Source organism: Heloderma suspectum, chromosome W (assembly GCF_057233095.1).
Source record: "Heloderma suspectum isolate Gila_16-S chromosome W, 16-S_ref, whole genome shotgun sequence".
Classification (NCBI taxonomy): Eukaryota; Metazoa; Chordata; class Lepidosauria; order Squamata; family Helodermatidae; genus Heloderma; species Heloderma suspectum.
The window spans coordinates 69,050,490-69,068,843 of NC_139475.1; positions in this window are offsets into that span (position 1 = coordinate 69,050,490).

Sequence of the window (18,354 nt, forward strand, 5' to 3'; positions counted from 1 at the left end):
TGGCTGTGAGCTGACCAGGTGGTTCTGAGAGCTCCAACTGAATTGGAGGGGTGGGGCTGAGTAATCCCAGCAGCTGACTGGGCAGGAAGCTTCAGTCTGTTTCCTGTCTCCCAGGTGAGCAGAGCAGAGCACAGCAGAGGAAGCTGCTCCAGCTGGTCCAGGGACTACAGAAGCCGGCAAGCTCCCAGAGAGCGAGCGAACAGAGCGAGCGAACAGGGGGAGCAAAGAAGAGTTGGGCAGGGGAGTTGCAGTGGTTGAAGAGACAAAGGAGACAGAGGCTAAGAGGTCAGTGGGCGGCAGGAAGCCCCGGGGTCTGCCCTTTATCCTTCTGATTGGCTGTGAGCTGACCAGGTGGTTCTGAGAGCTCCAACTGAATTGGAGGGGTGTGGCTGAGTAATCCCAGCAGCTGACTGGGCAGGAAGCTTCAGTCTGTATCCCGCCTCCCAGCTGAGCGGAGCAGAGCACAGCGGAGGAAGCTGCACCAGCTGGTCCAGGGACTACAGAAGCAGGCAAGCTCCCAGAGAGCGAGCAACAGAGCGAGCGAACAGGGGGAGATTACACGAGTTCAGCAGGGGAGTTGCAGTGGTTGAAGAGACAAAGGAGACAAAGGAGTCATAGGTTAAGGAGTAAGTGGGCTGCAGGAAGCCCAGGGGGCTGCCCTTTATCCTTCTGATTGGCTGTGAGCTGACCAGGTGGTTCTGAGAGCTCCAACTGAATTGGAGGGGTGTGGCTGAGTAATCCCAGCAGCTGACTGGGCAGGAAGCTTCAGTCTGTTTCCTGTCTCCCAGCTGAGCAGAGCAGAGCACAGCAGAGGAAGCTGCTCCAGCTGGTCCAGGGACTACAGAAGCCGGCAAGCTCCCAGAGAGCGAGCGAACAGAGCGAGGGAACAGGGGGAGCAAAGAGAAGTTGGGCAGGGGAGTTGCAGTGGTTGAAGAGACAAAGGAGACAGAGGCTAAGAGGTCAGTGGGATGCAGGAAGCCCCGGGGGCTGCCCTTTATCCTTCTGATTGGCTGTGAGCTCACCAGGTGCTTCTGAGAGCTCGAACTGAATTAGAGGGGTTTGGCCTGAGTACTCCCAGCAGCTGACTGGGCGGGAAGCTTTAGTCTCTTTCCCGCCTCCCAGCTGAGCAGAGCAGAGCACAGCAGAGGAAGCTGCTCCGGCTGGTCCAGGGACTACAGATGCAGGCAAGCTCCCAGAGAGTGAGCGAACAGAGCGAGTGAACATGGGGAGCAAACAGGAGTTCGTCGGGGGAGTTGCAGTGGTTGAAGAGACAAAGGAGACAAAGGAGACATAGGCTTAGAGGGCAGTGGTCTTCAGGAAGCCCAGGGGGCTGCCCTTTATCCTGCTGATTGGCTGTGAGCTGACCAGGTGCTTCTGAGAGCTCCAACTGAATTGGAGGAGTGTGGCCTGAGTACTCCCAGCAGGTGACTGGGCGGGATGCTTCAGTCTGTTTCCCACCTCCCAGCTGAGCAGAGCAGAGCATAGCAAGCTTGTCCAGGGACTACAGAACCAGGCAAGCACCCAGAGAGCGAGCGAGCAGAGCCTGCGAACAGGGGGAGCAAGCAGGGCTTGGCCAGGGGAGTTGCAGTGGTTGAAGAGACAAAGGAGACAAAGGAGACATAGGCTTAAAGGGCAGTGGGCTGCAGGAAGCCCAGGGGGTTGGCATTTATCCTTCTGATTGGCTGTGAGCTGACCAGGTGCTTCTGAGAGCTCCAAGTGAATTGGAGGGGTGTGGCCTGAGTACTCCGATCAGCTGACTGGGCAGAATGCTTCAGTCTGTTTCCCGCCTTCCAGCTGAGCAAGCAGCGCAGAGCAGACGAAGCTGCTCCAGCTGGTCCAGGGACGACAGAAGCAGGCAAGCTCCCAGAGAGCGAGTGAAGAGAGCGAGCGAACAGGGCGAGCAAAGAGGAGTTGGGCAGGGGAGTTGCAGTGGTTGAAGAGACAAAGGAGACAAAGGAGACAAAAGAGACAGAGTCTAAGAGGGAAGTGGGCGGCAGGAAGCCCAGGGGGCTGCCCTTTATCCTGCTGACTAGCTGTGAGCTCACCAGGTGCTTCTGAGAGCTCCAACTGAATTGGAGGGGTGTGTTCTGAGTACTCCCAGCAGCTAACTGGGAAGAAAGCTTCAGTCTGTATCCCGCCTCCCAGCTGAGCGGAGCAGAGCACAGCAGAGGAAGCTGCACCAGCTGGTCCAGGGACTACAGAAGCAGGCAAGCTCCCAGAGAGCGAGCAACATTGCGAGCGAACAGGGGGAGAGAATACGAGTTCGGCAGGGGAGTTGCAGTGGTTGAAAAGACAAAGGAGACAAAAGAGTCATAGGCTATGGAGTAAGTGGGCTGCAGGAAGCCCAGGGGGCTGCCCTTTATCCTTCTGATTGGCTGTGAGCTCTCCAGGTGCTTCTGAGAGCTCCAATAAAATTGGAGCGGTGTGGCCTGAGTACTCCCAGCAGCTGACTGGGCGGGAAGCTTCAGTCTGTTTCCCACCTCCCAGCTGAGCAGAGCAGAGCAGTGCACAGCAGAGCAAGCTGCTCCAGCTGGTCCAGGGACTACAGAAGCAGGCAAGCTCCCTGAGAGCGAGCGATCAGAGCGAGCGAACAGGGGGAGCAAACAGGAGTTGGCCGGGGGAGTTGCAGTGGTTGAAGAGACAAAGGAGACAGAGGCTAAGTGGTAAGTGGGCTTCAGGAACCCCAGGGGGTTTCCCTTTATCCTTCTGATTGGCTGTGAGCTGACCAGGTGCTTCTGAGAGCTCCAACTGAATTGGAGGGGTGTGGCCTGAGAACTCCCAGTAGCTGACTGGGCGGGACGCTTCAGTCTGTTTCCCACCTCCCAGCTGAGCAGAGCAGAGCAGAGCAGAGCAAGCTGGTCCAGGGACTGCAGAAGCAGGGAAGCACCCAGCGGGCGAGGGAACGGAGCGAGGGAACAGGGGGAGCAAAGAGAAGTTGGGCAGGGGAGTTGCAGTGGTTCAAGAGACAAAGGAGAGAAAGGAGACAGAGGCTAAGACGTAAGTGGGCTGCAGGAAGCCCAGGGGGCTTCCCTTTATCCTTCTGATTGGCTGTGAGCTCACCAGGTGCCTCTGAGAGCTCCAACTGAATTAGACGTGTTTGGCCTGAGTACTCCCAGGAGCTGACTGGGCGGGAAGGTTTAGTCTGTTTCCCGCCTCCCAGCTGAGCAGAGCAGAGCACAGCAGAGGAAGCTGCTCCGGCTGGTCCAGGGACTACAGGAGCAGGCAAGCTCCCAGAGAGAGAGCAAACAGAGCGAGCGAACAGGGGGAGAGAGCAGGAGTTCGGTAGGGGAGTTGCAGTGGTTGAAGAGACAAAGGAGACATAGGCTAAGGAGTACATGGGCTGCAGGAAGCCCAGGGGGCTGCCCTTTATCCTTCTGATTGGCTGTGAGCTGACCAGGTGGTTCTGAGAGCTCCAACTGAATTGGAGGGGTGGGGCTGAGTAATCCCAGCAGCTGACTGGGCAGGAAGCTTCAGTCTGTTTCCTGTCTCCCAGGTGAGCAGAGCAGAGCACAGCAGAGGAAGCTGCTCCAGCTGGTCCAGGGACTACAGAAGCCGGCAAGCTCCCAGAGAGCGAGCGAACAGAGCGAGCGAACAGGGGGAGCAAAGAGGAGTTGGGCAGGGGAGTTGCAGTGGTTGAAGAGACAAAGGAGACAGAGGCTAAGAGGTCAGTGGGCGGCAGGAAGCCCCGGGGTCTGCCCTTTATCCTTCTGATTGGCTGTGAGCTGACCAGGTGGTTCTGAGAGCTCCAACTGAATTGGAGGGGTGTGGCTGAGTAATCCCAGCCGCTGACTGGGCAGGAAGCTTCAGTCTGTTTCCTGTCTCCCAGCTGAGCAGAGCAGAGCACAGCAGAGGAAGCTGCTCTGGCTGGTCCAGGGACTACAAGAGCAGGCAGGGTCCCAGAGAGAGAGCGAACAGAGCGAGCGAACAGGGGGAGAGAACAGGAGTTGGGCAGGGGAGTTGCAGTAGTTGAAGAGACAAAGGAGACAAAGTGGACCGAGGCTAAGAGGGAAGTGGGCTGCAGGAAGCCCAGGGGGAGGCCGTTTATCCTGCTCATTCCTGTGAGCTCACCAGGTGCTTCTGAGAGCTCCAACTGAACTGGAGGGTGTTGTTCTGAGTACTCCCAGCAGCTAACTGGGAAGAAAGCTTAAGTCTGTATCCCGCCTCCCAGCTGAGCGGAGCAGAGCACAGCAGAGGAAGCTGCACCAGCTGGTCCAGGGACTACAGAAGCAGGCAAGCTCCCAGAGAGCGATCAACAGAGCGAGCGAACCGGGGGAGAGAACACGAGTTCAGCAGGGGAGTTGGAGTGGTTGAAGAGACAAAGGAGACAAAGGAGTCATAGGCTAAGGAGTAAGTGGGCTGCAGGAAGCCCAGGGGGCTGCCCTTTATCCTTCTGATTGGCTGTGAGCTGACCAGGTGGTTCTGAGAGCTCCAACTGAATTGGAGGGGTATGGCTGAGTAATCCCAGCAGCTGACTGGGCAGGAAGCTTCAGTCTGTTTCCTGTCTCCCAGCTGAGCAGAGCAGAGCACAGCAGAGGAAGCTGCTCCAGCTGGTCCAGGGACTACAGAAGCCGGCAAGCTCCCAGAGAGCGAGCGAACAGAGCGAGGGAACAGGGGGAGCAAAGAGGAGTTGGGCAGGGGAGTTGCAGTGGTTGAAGAGACAAAGGAGACAGAGGCTAAGAGGTCAGTGGGATGCAGGAAGCCCCGGGGGCTGCCCTTTATCCTTCTGATTGGCTGTGAGCTCACCAGGTGCTTCTGAGAGCTCCAACTGAATTGGAGGGGTGTGGCCTGAGTACTCCCAGTAGCTGACTGGGCGGGATGCTTCAGTCTGTTTCCCAGCTCCCAGTTGAGCAGAGCAGAACAGAGGAAGCTGCACCAGCTGGTCCAGGGACTACAGAAAGCAGGCAGGGTCCCAGAGAGTGGGCGAACACAGCGAGTGAACTGGGGGAGCAAATAGGAGTTGGCCAGGGGAGTTCCAATGGTTGAAGAGACAAAGGAGACAAAGGAGACAGAGGCTAAGAGGGAAGTGGTCTTCAGGAAGCCCAGGGGGCTGCCCTTTATCCTGCTGATTGGCTCTGAGCTCACCAGGTGCTTCTGAGAGCTCCAACTGAATTGGAGGAGTGTGGCCTGAGTACTCCCAGCAGGTGACTGGGCGGGATGCTTCAGTCTGTTTCCCACCTCCCAGCTGAGCAGAGCAGAGCAGAGCAAGCTTGTCCAGGGACTACAGAACCAGGCAAGCACCCAGAGAGCGAGCGAGCAGAGCCTGCGAACAGGGGGAGCAAGCAGGGCTTGGCCAGGGGAGTTGCAGTGGTTGAAGAGACAAAGGAGACAAAGGAGACATAGGCTTAGAGGGCAGTGGGCTGCAGGAAGCCCAGGGGGTTGGCATTTATCCTTCTGATTGGCTGTGAGCTGACCAGGTGCTTCTGAGAGCTCCAAGTGAATTGGAGGGGTGTGGCCTGAGTACTCCGATCAGCTGACTGGGCAGAATGCTTCAGTCTGTTTCCCGCCTTCCAGCTGAGCAAGCAGCGCAGAGCAGACGAAGCTGCTCCAGCTGGTCCAGGGACGACAGAAGCAGGCAAGCTCCCAGAGAGCGAGTGAAGAGAGCGAGCGAACAGGGCAAGCAAAGAGGAGTTGGGCAGGGGAGTTGCAGTGGTTGAAGAGACAAAGGAGACAAAGGAGACAAAAGAGACAGAGTCTAAGAGGGAAGTGGGCGGCAGGAAGCCCAGGGGGCTGCCCTTTATCCTGCTGACTAGCTGTGAGCTCACCAGGTGCTTCTGAGAGCTCCAACTGAATTGGAGGGGTGTGTTCTGAGTACTCCCAGCAGCTAACTGGGAAGACAGCTTCAGTCTGTATCCCGCCTCCCAGCTGAGCGGAGCAGAGCACAGCAGAGGAAGCTGCACCAGCTGGTCCAGGGACTACAGAAGCAGGCAAGCTCCCAGAGAGCGAGCAACATTGCGAGCGAACAGGGGGAGAGAATACGAGTTCGGCAGGGGAGTTGCAGTGGTTGAAGAGACAAAGGAGACAAAAGAGTCATAGGCTATGGAGTAAGTGGGCTGCAGGAAGCCCAGGGGGCTGCCCTTTATCCTTCTGATTGGCTGTGAGCTCTCCAGGTGCTTCTGAGAGCTCCAATAAAATTGGAGCGGTGTGGCCTGAGTACTCCCAGCAGCTGACTGGGCGGGAAGCTTCAGTCTGTTTCCCACCTCCCAGCTGAGCAGAGCAGAGCAGTGCACAGCAGAGCAAGCTGCTCCAGCTGGTCCAGGGACTACAGAAGCAGGCAAGCTCCCTGAGAGCGAGCGATCAGAGCAAGCGAACAGGGGGAGCAAACAGGAGTTGGCCGGGGGAGTTGCAGTGGTTGAAGAGACAAAGGAGACAGAGGCTAAGAGGTAAGTGGGCTTCAGGAACCCCAGGGGGTTTCCCTTTATCCTTCTGATTGGCTGTGAGCTGACCAGGTGCTTCTGAGAGCTCCAACTGAATTGGAGGGGTGTGGCCTGAGTACTCCCAGCAGCTGACTGGGCGGGACGCTTCAGTCTGTTTCCCACCTCCCAGCTGAGCAAGCAGAGCAGAGCAGAGCAAGCTGCTCCAGCTGGTCCAGGGGCTACAGAAGCCGGCAAGCTCCCAGAGAGCGAGCGAACAGAGCGAGGGAACAGGGGGAGCAAAGAGAAGTTGGGCAGGGGAGTTGCAGTGGTTCAAGAGACAAAGGAGACAAAGGAGACAGAGGCTAAGAGGTCAGTGGGCTGCAGGAAGCCCAGGGGGCTGCCCTTTATCCTTCTGATTGGCTGTGAGCTCACGAGGTGCTTCTGAGAGCTCCAATAAAATTGGAGCGGTGTGGCCTGAGTACTCCCAGCAGCTGACTGGGCGGGAAGCTTCAGTCTGTTTCCCACCTCCCAGCTGAGCAAGCAGAGCAGAGCAGAGCAAGCTGCTCCAGCTGGTCCAGGGACGACAGAAGCCGGCAAGCTCCCAGAGAGCGAGTGAACAGATCGAGCGAACAGGCAGAGCAAAGAGGAGTTGGGCAGGGGAGTTGCAGTGGTTGAAGAGACAAAGGAGACAAAGGAGACAGAGGGTAAGAGGGAAGTGGACTGCGGGAAGCCCAGTGGGCTGCTCTTTATCCTGCTGATTGGCTGTGAGCTCACCAGGTGCTTCGGAGACCTCCAACTGAATTAGAGGGGTGTGGCCTGAGTACTCCCAGCTGCTGACTGGGTGGCAAACTTCAATCTGTTTCCCGACTCCCAGTTGAGTAGAGCAGAGCGGAGCAAGCTGGTCCAGGGACTACAGAACCGGGCAAGCAACTAGAGAGCGAGCGAGCAGAGCCTGCGAACAGGGGGAGCAAGCAGGGCTTGGCCAGTGGAGTTGCAGTGGTTGAAGAGACAAAGGAGACATAGGCTAAGAGGTCATTGGTCTGCAGGAAGCCCAGGGGGTTGCCTTTTATCCTGCTGATTGGCTTTGAGTTCACCAGATGCTTCTGAGAGCTCCAACTGAATTGGAGGGGTGTGGCCTGAGTAGTCCCAGCAGCTGACTGTACAGGAAGCTTCAGACTGTCTCCCGCCTCTCAGCTGAGCAGAGCAGAGCACAGCGGAGGAAGCTGCTCCAGCTGGTCCAGTTACTACAGAAGCAGGCTAGCACCCAGAGAGCGAGCGAACAGAGCGAGCGAACAGGGGGAGAAAACAGGAGTTGTCCAGGGGAGTTGCAGTGGTTGAAGAGACAAAGGAGACAGAGGCTAAAAGGTAAGTGGGCTTCAGGAACCCCAGGGGGTTTCCCTTTATCCTTCTGATTGGCTGTGAGCTGACCAGGTGCTTCTGAGAGCTCCAACTGAATTGGAGGGGTGTGGCCTGAGAACTCCCAGTAGCTGACTGGGCGGGACGCTTCAGTCTGTTTCCCACCTCCCAGCTGAGCAGAGCAGAGCAGAGCAGAGCAGAGCAAGCTGGTCCAGGGACTGCAGAAGCAGGGAAGCACCCAGCGGGCGAGGGAACAGAGCGAGCGAACAGGGGGAGCACACAGGAGTTGTCCAGGGGAGTTGCAGTGTTTGAAGAGACAAAGGAGAGAAAGGAGACAGAGGCTAAGACGTAAGTGGGCTGCAGGAAGCCCAGGGGGCTTCCCTTTATCCTTCTGATTGGCTGTGAGCTCACCAGGTGCCTCTGAGAGCTCCAACTGAATTAGACGTGTTTGGCCTGAGTACTCCCAGGAGCTGACTGGGCGGGAAGGTTTAGTCTGTTTCCCGCCTCCCAGCTGAGCAGAGCAGAGCACAGCAGAGGAAGCTGCTCCGGCTGGTCCAGGGACTACAGGAGCAGGCAAGCTCCCAGAGAGAGAGCAAACAGAGCGAGCGAACAGGGGGAGAGAGCAGGAGTTCGGTAGGGGAGTTGCAGTGGTTGAAGAGACAAAGGAGACATAGGCTAAGGAGTACGTGGGCTGCAGGAAGCCCAGGGGGCTGCCCTTTATCCTTCTGATTGGCTGTGAGCTGACCAGGTGGTTCTGAGAGCTCCAACTGAATTGGAGGGGTGGGGCTGAGTAATCCCAGCAGCTGACTGGGCAGGAAGCTTCAGTCTGTTTCCTGTCTCCCAGGTGAGCAGAGCAGAGCACAGCAGAGGAAGCTGCTCCAGCTGGTCCAGGGACTACAGAAGCCGGCAAGCTCCCAGAGAGCGAGCGAACAGAGCGAGCGAACAGGGGGAGCAAAGAAGAGTTGGGCAGGGGAGTTGCAGTGGTTGAAGAGACAAAGGAGACAGAGGCTAAGAGGTCAGTGGGCGGCAGGAAGCCCCGGGGTCTGCCCTTTATCCTTCTGATTGGCTGTGAGCTGACCAGGTGGTTCTGAGAGCTCCAACTGAATTGGAGGGGTGTGGCTGAGTAATCCCAGCAGCTGACTGGGCAGGAAGCTTCAGTCTGTATCCCGCCTCCCAGCTGAGCGGAGCAGAGCACAGCGGAGGAAGCTGCACCAGCTGGTCCAGGGACTACAGAAGCAGGCAAGCTCCCAGAGAGCGAGCAACAGAGCGAGCGAACAGGGGGAGATTACACGAGTTCAGCAGGGGAGTTGCAGTGGTTGAAGAGACAAAGGAGACAAAGGAGTCATAGGTTAAGGAGTAAGTGGGCTGCAGGAAGCCCAGGGGGCTGCCCTTTATCCTTCTGATTGGCTGTGAGCTGACCAGGTGGTTCTGAGAGCTCCAACTGAATTGGAGGGGTGTGGCTGAGTAATCCCAGCAGCTGACTGGGCAGGAAGCTTCAGTCTGTTTCCTGTCTCCCAGCTGAGCAGAGCAGAGCACAGCAGAGGAAGCTGCTCCAGCTGGTCCAGGGACTACAGAAGCCGGCAAGCTCCCAGAGAGCGAGCGAACAGAGCGAGGGAACAGGGGGAGCAAAGAGAAGTTGGGCAGGGGAGTTGCAGTGGTTGAAGAGACAAAGGAGACAGAGGCTAAGAGGTCAGTGGGATGCAGGAAGCCCCGGGGGCTGCCCTTTATCCTTCTGATTGGCTGTGAGCTCACCAGGTGCTTCTGAGAGCTCGAACTGAATTAGAGGGGTTTGGCCTGAGTACTCCCAGCAGCTGACTGGGCGGGAAGCTTTAGTCTCTTTCCCGCCTCCCAGCTGAGCAGAGCAGAGCACAGCAGAGGAAGCTGCTCCGGCTGGTCCAGGGACTACAGATGCAGGCAAGCTCCCAGAGAGTGAGCGAACAGAGCGAGTGAACATGGGGAGCAAACAGGAGTTCGTCGGGGGAGTTGCAGTGGTTGAAGAGACAAAGGAGACAAAGGAGACATAGGCTTAGAGGGCAGTGGTCTTCAGGAAGCCCAGGGGGCTGCCCTTTATCCTGCTGATTGGCTGTGAGCTGACCAGGTGCTTCTGAGAGCTCCAACTGAATTGGAGGAGTGTGGCCTGAGTACTCCCAGCAGGTGACTGGGCGGGATGCTTCAGTCTGTTTCCCACCTCCCAGCTGAGCAGAGCAGAGCATAGCAAGCTTGTCCAGGGACTACAGAACCAGGCAAGCACCCAGAGAGCGAGCGAGCAGAGCCTGCGAACAGGGGGAGCAAGCAGGGCTTGGCCAGGGGAGTTGCAGTGGTTGAAGAGACAAAGGAGACAAAGGAGACATAGGCTTAAAGGGCAGTGGGCTGCAGGAAGCCCAGGGGGTTGGCATTTATCCTTCTGATTGGCTGTGAGCTGACCAGGTGCTTCTGAGAGCTCCAAGTGAATTGGAGGGGTGTGGCCTGAGTACTCCGATCAGCTGACTGGGCAGAATGCTTCAGTCTGTTTCCCGCCTTCCAGCTGAGCAAGCAGCGCAGAGCAGACGAAGCTGCTCCAGCTGGTCCAGGGACGACAGAAGCAGGCAAGCTCCCAGAGAGCGAGTGAAGAGAGCGAGCGAACAGGGCGAGCAAAGAGGAGTTGGGCAGGGGAGTTGCAGTGGTTGAAGAGACAAAGGAGACAAAGGAGACAAAAGAGACAGAGTCTAAGAGGGAAGTGGGCGGCAGGAAGCCCAGGGGGCTGCCCTTTATCCTGCTGACTAGCTGTGAGCTCACCAGGTGCTTCTGAGAGCTCCAACTGAATTGGAGGGGTGTGTTCTGAGTACTCCCAGCAGCTAACTGGGAAGAAAGCTTCAGTCTGTATCCCGCCTCCCAGCTGAGCGGAGCAGAGCACAGCAGAGGAAGCTGCACCAGCTGGTCCAGGGACTACAGAAGCAGGCAAGCTCCCAGAGAGCGAGCAACATTGCGAGCGAACAGGGGGAGAGAATACGAGTTCGGCAGGGGAGTTGCAGTGGTTGAAAAGACAAAGGAGACAAAAGAGTCATAGGCTATGGAGTAAGTGGGCTGCAGGAAGCCCAGGGGGCTGCCCTTTATCCTTCTGATTGGCTGTGAGCTCTCCAGGTGCTTCTGAGAGCTCCAATAAAATTGGAGCGGTGTGGCCTGAGTACTCCCAGCAGCTGACTGGGCGGGAAGCTTCAGTCTGTTTCCCACCTCCCAGCTGAGCAGAGCAGAGCAGTGCACAGCAGAGCAAGCTGCTCCAGCTGGTCCAGGGACTACAGAAGCAGGCAAGCTCCCTGAGAGCGAGCGATCAGAGCGAGCGAACAGGGGGAGCAAACAGGAGTTGGCCGGGGGAGTTGCAGTGGTTGAAGAGACAAAGGAGACAGAGGCTAAGTGGTAAGTGGGCTTCAGGAACCCCAGGGGGTTTCCCTTTATCCTTCTGATTGGCTGTGAGCTGACCAGGTGCTTCTGAGAGCTCCAACTGAATTGGAGGGGTGTGGCCTGAGAACTCCCAGTAGCTGACTGGGCGGGACGCTTCAGTCTGTTTCCCACCTCCCAGCTGAGCAGAGCAGAGCAGAGCAGAGCAAGCTGGTCCAGGGACTGCAGAAGCAGGGAAGCACCCAGCGGGCGAGGGAACGGAGCGAGGGAACAGGGGGAGCAAAGAGAAGTTGGGCAGGGGAGTTGCAGTGGTTCAAGAGACAAAGGAGAGAAAGGAGACAGAGGCTAAGACGTAAGTGGGCTGCAGGAAGCCCAGGGGGCTTCCCTTTATCCTTCTGATTGGCTGTGAGCTCACCAGGTGCCTCTGAGAGCTCCAACTGAATTAGACGTGTTTGGCCTGAGTACTCCCAGGAGCTGACTGGGCGGGAAGGTTTAGTCTGTTTCCCGCCTCCCAGCTGAGCAGAGCAGAGCACAGCAGAGGAAGCTGCTCCGGCTGGTCCAGGGACTACAGGAGCAGGCAAGCTCCCAGAGAGAGAGCAAACAGAGCGAGCGAACAGGGGGAGAGAGCAGGAGTTCGGTAGGGGAGTTGCAGTGGTTGAAGAGACAAAGGAGACATAGGCTAAGGAGTACATGGGCTGCAGGAAGCCCAGGGGGCTGCCCTTTATCCTTCTGATTGGCTGTGAGCTGACCAGGTGGTTCTGAGAGCTCCAACTGAATTGGAGGGGTGGGGCTGAGTAATCCCAGCAGCTGACTGGGCAGGAAGCTTCAGTCTGTTTCCTGTCTCCCAGGTGAGCAGAGCAGAGCACAGCAGAGGAAGCTGCTCCAGCTGGTCCAGGGACTACAGAAGCCGGCAAGCTCCCAGAGAGCGAGCGAACAGAGCGAGCGAACAGGGGGAGCAAAGAGGAGTTGGGCAGGGGAGTTGCAGTGGTTGAAGAGACAAAGGAGACAGAGGCTAAGAGGTCAGTGGGCGGCAGGAAGCCCCGGGGTCTGCCCTTTATCCTTCTGATTGGCTGTGAGCTGACCAGGTGGTTCTGAGAGCTCCAACTGAATTGGAGGGGTGTGGCTGAGTAATCCCAGCCGCTGACTGGGCAGGAAGCTTCAGTCTGTTTCCTGTCTCCCAGCTGAGCAGAGCAGAGCACAGCAGAGGAAGCTGCTCTGGCTGGTCCAGGGACTACAAGAGCAGGCAGGGTCCCAGAGAGAGAGCGAACAGAGCGAGCGAACAGGGGGAGAGAACAGGAGTTGGGCAGGGGAGTTGCAGTAGTTGAAGAGACAAAGGAGACAAAGTGGACCGAGGCTAAGAGGGAAGTGGGCTGCAGGAAGCCCAGGGGGAGGCCGTTTATCCTGCTCATTCCTGTGAGCTCACCAGGTGCTTCTGAGAGCTCCAACTGAACTGGAGGGTGTTGTTCTGAGTACTCCCAGCAGCTAACTGGGAAGAAAGCTTAAGTCTGTATCCCGCCTCCCAGCTGAGCGGAGCAGAGCACAGCAGAGGAAGCTGCACCAGCTGGTCCAGGGACTACAGAAGCAGGCAAGCTCCCAGAGAGCGATCAACAGAGCGAGCGAACCGGGGGAGAGAACACGAGTTCAGCAGGGGAGTTGGAGTGGTTGAAGAGACAAAGGAGACAAAGGAGTCATAGGCTAAGGAGTAAGTGGGCTGCAGGAAGCCCAGGGGGCTGCCCTTTATCCTTCTGATTGGCTGTGAGCTGACCAGGTGGTTCTGAGAGCTCCAACTGAATTGGAGGGGTATGGCTGAGTAATCCCAGCAGCTGACTGGGCAGGAAGCTTCAGTCTGTTTCCTGTCTCCCAGCTGAGCAGAGCAGAGCACAGCAGAGGAAGCTGCTCCAGCTGGTCCAGGGACTACAGAAGCCGGCAAGCTCCCAGAGAGCGAGCGAACAGAGCGAGGGAACAGGGGGAGCAAAGAGGAGTTGGGCAGGGGAGTTGCAGTGGTTGAAGAGACAAAGGAGACAGAGGCTAAGAGGTCAGTGGGATGCAGGAAGCCCCGGGGGCTGCCCTTTATCCTTCTGATTGGCTGTGAGCTCACCAGGTGCTTCTGAGAGCTCCAACTGAATTGGAGGGGTGTGGCCTGAGTACTCCCAGTAGCTGACTGGGCGGGATGCTTCAGTCTGTTTCCCAGCTCCCAGTTGAGCAGAGCAGAACAGAGGAAGCTGCACCAGCTGGTCCAGGGACTACAGAAAGCAGGCAGGGTCCCAGAGAGTGGGCGAACACAGCGAGTGAACTGGGGGAGCAAATAGGAGTTGGCCAGGGGAGTTCCAATGGTTGAAGAGACAAAGGAGACAAAGGAGACAGAGGCTAAGAGGGAAGTGGTCTTCAGGAAGCCCAGGGGGCTGCCCTTTATCCTGCTGATTGGCTCTGAGCTCACCAGGTGCTTCTGAGAGCTCCAACTGAATTGGAGGAGTGTGGCCTGAGTACTCCCAGCAGGTGACTGGGCGGGATGCTTCAGTCTGTTTCCCACCTCCCAGCTGAGCAGAGCAGAGCAGAGCAAGCTTGTCCAGGGACTACAGAACCAGGCAAGCACCCAGAGAGCGAGCGAGCAGAGCCTGCGAACAGGGGGAGCAAGCAGGGCTTGGCCAGGGGAGTTGCAGTGGTTGAAGAGACAAAGGAGACAAAGGAGACATAGGCTTAGAGGGCAGTGGGCTGCAGGAAGCCCAGGGGGTTGGCATTTATCCTTCTGATTGGCTGTGAGCTGACCAGGTGCTTCTGAGAGCTCCAAGTGAATTGGAGGGGTGTGGCCTGAGTACTCCGATCAGCTGACTGGGCAGAATGCTTCAGTCTGTTTCCCGCCTTCCAGCTGAGCAAGCAGCGCAGAGCAGACGAAGCTGCTCCAGCTGGTCCAGGGACGACAGAAGCAGGCAAGCTCCCAGAGAGCGAGTGAAGAGAGCGAGCGAACAGGGCAAGCAAAGAGGAGTTGGGCAGGGGAGTTGCAGTGGTTGAAGAGACAAAGGAGACAAAGGAGACAAAAGAGACAGAGTCTAAGAGGGAAGTGGGCGGCAGGAAGCCCAGGGGGCTGCCCTTTATCCTGCTGACTAGCTGTGAGCTCACCAGGTGCTTCTGAGAGCTCCAACTGAATTGGAGGGGTGTGTTCTGAGTACTCCCAGCAGCTAACTGGGAAGACAGCTTCAGTCTGTATCCCGCCTCCCAGCTGAGCGGAGCAGAGCACAGCAGAGGAAGCTGCACCAGCTGGTCCAGGGACTACAGAAGCAGGCAAGCTCCCAGAGAGCGAGCAACATTGCGAGCGAACAGGGGGAGAGAATACGAGTTCGGCAGGGGAGTTGCAGTGGTTGAAGAGACAAAGGAGACAAAAGAGTCATAGGCTATGGAGTAAGTGGGCTGCAGGAAGCCCAGGGGGCTGCCCTTTATCCTTCTGATTGGCTGTGAGCTCTCCAGGTGCTTCTGAGAGCTCCAATAAAATTGGAGCGGTGTGGCCTGAGTACTCCCAGCAGCTGACTGGGCGGGAAGCTTCAGTCTGTTTCCCACCTCCCAGCTGAGCAGAGCAGAGCAGTGCACAGCAGAGCAAGCTGCTCCAGCTGGTCCAGGGACTACAGAAGCAGGCAAGCTCCCTGAGAGCGAGCGATCAGAGCAAGCGAACAGGGGGAGCAAACAGGAGTTGGCCGGGGGAGTTGCAGTGGTTGAAGAGACAAAGGAGACAGAGGCTAAGAGGTAAGTGGGCTTCAGGAACCCCAGAGGGTTTCCCTTTATCCTTCTGATTGGCTGTGAGCTGACCAGGTGCTTCTGAGAGCTCCAACTGAATTGGAGGGGTGTGGCCTGAGTACTCCCAGCAGCTGACTGGGCGGGACGCTTCAGTCTGTTTCCCACCTCCCAGCTGAGCAAGCAGAGCAGAGCAGAGCAAGCTGCTCCAGCTGGTCCAGGGGCTACAGAAGCCGGCAAGCTCCCAGAGAGCGAGCGAACAGAGCGAGGGAACAGGGGGAGCAAAGAGAAGTTGGGCAGGGGAGTTGCAGTGGTTCAAGAGACAAAGGAGACAAAGGAGACAGAGGCTAAGAGGTCAGTGGGCTGCAGGAAGCCCAGGGGGCTGCCCTTTATCCTTCTGATTGGCTGTGAGCTCACGAGGTGCTTCTGAGAGCTCCAATAAAATTGGAGCGGTGTGGCCTGAGTACTCCCAGCAGCTGACTGGGCGGGAAGCTTCAGTCTGTTTCCCACCTCCCAGCTGAGCAAGCAGAGCAGAGCAGAGCAAGCTGCTCCAGCTGGTCCAGGGACGACAGAAGCCGGCAAGCTCCCAGAGAGCGAGTGAACAGATCGAGCGAACAGGCAGAGCAAAGAGGAGTTGGGCAGGGGAGTTGCAGTGGTTGAAGAGACAACGGAGACAAAGGAGACAGAGGGTAAGAGGGAAGTGGACTGCGGGAAGCCCAGTGGGCTGCTCTTTATCCTGCTGATTGGCTGTGAGCTCACCAGGTGCTTCGGAGACCTCCAACTGAATTAGAGGGGTGTGGCCTGAGTACTCCCAGCTGCTGACTGGGTGGCAAACTTCAATCTGTTTCCCGACTCCCAGTTGAGTAGAGCAGAGCGGAGCAAGCTGGTCCAGGGACTACAGAACCGGGCAAGCAACTAGAGAGCGAGCGAGCAGAGCCTGCGAACAGGGGGAGCAAGCAGGGCTTGGCCAGTGGAGTTGCAGTGGTTGAAGAGACAAAGGAGACATAGGCTAAGAGGTCATTGGTCTGCAGGAAGCCCAGGGGGTTGCCTTTTATCCTGCTGATTGGCTTTGAGTTCACCAGATGCTTCTGAGAGCTCCAACTGAATTGGAGGGGTGTGGCCTGAGTAGTCCCAGCAGCTGACTGTACAGGAAGCTTCAGACTGTCTCCCGCCTCTCAGCTGAGCAGAGCAGAGCACAGCGGAGGAAGCTGCTCCAGCTGGTCCAGTTACTACAGAAGCAGGCTAGCACCCAGAGAGCGAGCGAACAGAGCGAGCGAACAGGGGGAGAAAACAGGAGTTGTCCAGGGGAGTTGCAGTGGTTGAAGAGACAAAGGAGACAGAGGCTAAAAGGTAAGTGGGCTTCAGGAACCCCAGGGGGTTTCCCTTTATCCTTCTGATTGGCTGTGAGCTGACCAGGTGCTTCTGAGAGCTCCAACTGAATTGGAGGGGTGTGGCCTGAGAACTCCCAGTAGCTGACTGGGCGGGACGCTTCAGTCTGTTTCCCACCTCCCAGCTGAGCAGAGCAGAGCAGAGCAGAGCAGAGCAAGCTGGTCCAGGGACTGCAGAAGCAGGGAAGCACCCAGCGGGCGAGGGAACAGAGCGAGCGAACAGGGGGAGCACACAGGAGTTGTCCAGGGGAGTTGCAGTGTTTGAAGAGACAAAGGAGAGAAAGGAGACAGAGGCTAAGACGTAAGTGGGCTGCAGGAAGCCCAGGGGGCTTCCCTTTATCCTTCTGATTGGCTGTGAGCTCACCAGGTGCCTCTGAGAGCTCCAACTGAATTAGACGTGTTTGGCCTGAGTACTCCCAGGAGCTGACTGGGCGGGAAGGTTTAGTCTGTTTCCCGCCTCCCAGCTGAGCAGAGCAGAGCACAGCAGAGGAAGCTGCTCCGGCTGGTCCAGGGACTACAGGAGCAGGCAAGCTCCCAGAGAGAGAGCAAACAGAGCGAGCGAACAGGGGGAGAGAGCAGGAGTTTGGTAGGGGAGTTGCAGTGGTTGAAGAGACAAAGGAGACATAGGCTAAGGAGTACGTGGGCTGCAGGAAGCCCAGGGGGCTGCCCTTTATCCTTCTGATTGGCTGTGAGCTGACCAGGTGGTTCTGAGAGCTCCAACTGAATTGGAGGGGTGGGGCTGAGTAATCCCAGCAGCTGACTGGGCAGGAAGCTTCAGTCTGTTTCCTGTCTCCCAGGTGAGCAGAGCAGAGCACAGCAGAGGAAGCTGCTCCAGCTGGTCCAGGGACTACAGAAGCCGGCAAGCTCCCAGAGAGCGAGCGAACAGAGCGAGCGAACAGGGGGAGCAAAGAGGAGTTGGGCAGGGGAGTTGCAGTGGTTGAAGAGACAAAGGAGACAGAGGCTAAGAGGTCAGTGGGCGGCAGGAAGCCCCGGGGTCTGCCCTTTATCCTTCTGATTGGCTGTGAGCTGACCAGGTGGTTCTGAGAGCTCCAACTGAATTGGAGGGGTGTGGCTGAGTAATCCCAGCCGCTGACTGGGCAGGAAGCTTCAGTCTGTTTCCTGTCTCCCAGCTGAGCAGAGCAGAGCACAGCAGAGGAAGCTGCTCTGGCTGGTCCAGGGACTACAAGAGCAGGCAGGGTCCCAGAGAGAGAGCGAACAGAGCGAGCGAACAGGGGGAGAGAACAGGAGTTGGGCAGGGGAGTTGCAGTAGTTGAAGAGACAAAGGAGACAAAGTGGACCGAGGCTAAGAGGGAAGTGGGCTGCAGGAAGCCGAGGGGGAGGCCGTTTATCCTGCTCATTCCTGTGAGCTCACCAGGTGCTTCTGAGAGCTCCAACTGAACTGGAGGGTGTTGTTCTGAGTACTCCCAGCAGCTAACTGGGAAGAAAGCTTAAGTCTGTATCCCGCCTCCCAGCTGAGCGGAGCAGAGCACAGCAGAGGAAGCTGCACCAGCTGGTCCAGGGACTACAGAAGCAGGCAAGCTCCCAGAGAGCGAGCAACAGAGCGAGCGAACAGGGGGAGATTACACGAGTTCAGCAGGGGAGTTGCAGTGGTTGAAGAGACAAAGGAGACAAAGGAGTCATAGGCTAAGGAGTAAGTGGGCTGCAGGAAGCCCAGGGGGCTGCCCTTTATCCTTCTGATTGGCTGTGAGCTGACCAGGTGGTTCTGAGAGCTCCAACTGAATTGGAGGGGTGTGGCTGAGTAATCCCAGCAGCTGACTGGGCAGGAAGCTTCAGTCTGTTTCCTGTCTCCCAGCTGAGCAGAGCAGAGCACAGCAGAGGAAGCTGCTCCAGCTGGTCCAGGGACTACAGAAGCCGGCAAGCTCCCAGAGAGCGAGCGAACAGAGCGAGGGAACAGGGGGAGCAAAGAGAAGTTGGGCAGGGGAGTTGCAGTGGTTGAAGAGACAAAGGAGACAGAGGCTAAGAGGTCAGTGGGATGCAGGAAGCCCCGGGGGCTGCCCTTTATCCTTCTGATTGGCTGTGAGCTCACCAGGTGCTTCTGAGAGCTCCAACTGAATTGGAGGGGTGTGGCCTGAGTACTCCCAGTAGCTGACTGGGCGGGATGCTTCAGTCTGTTTCCCAGCTCCCAGTTGAGCAGAGCA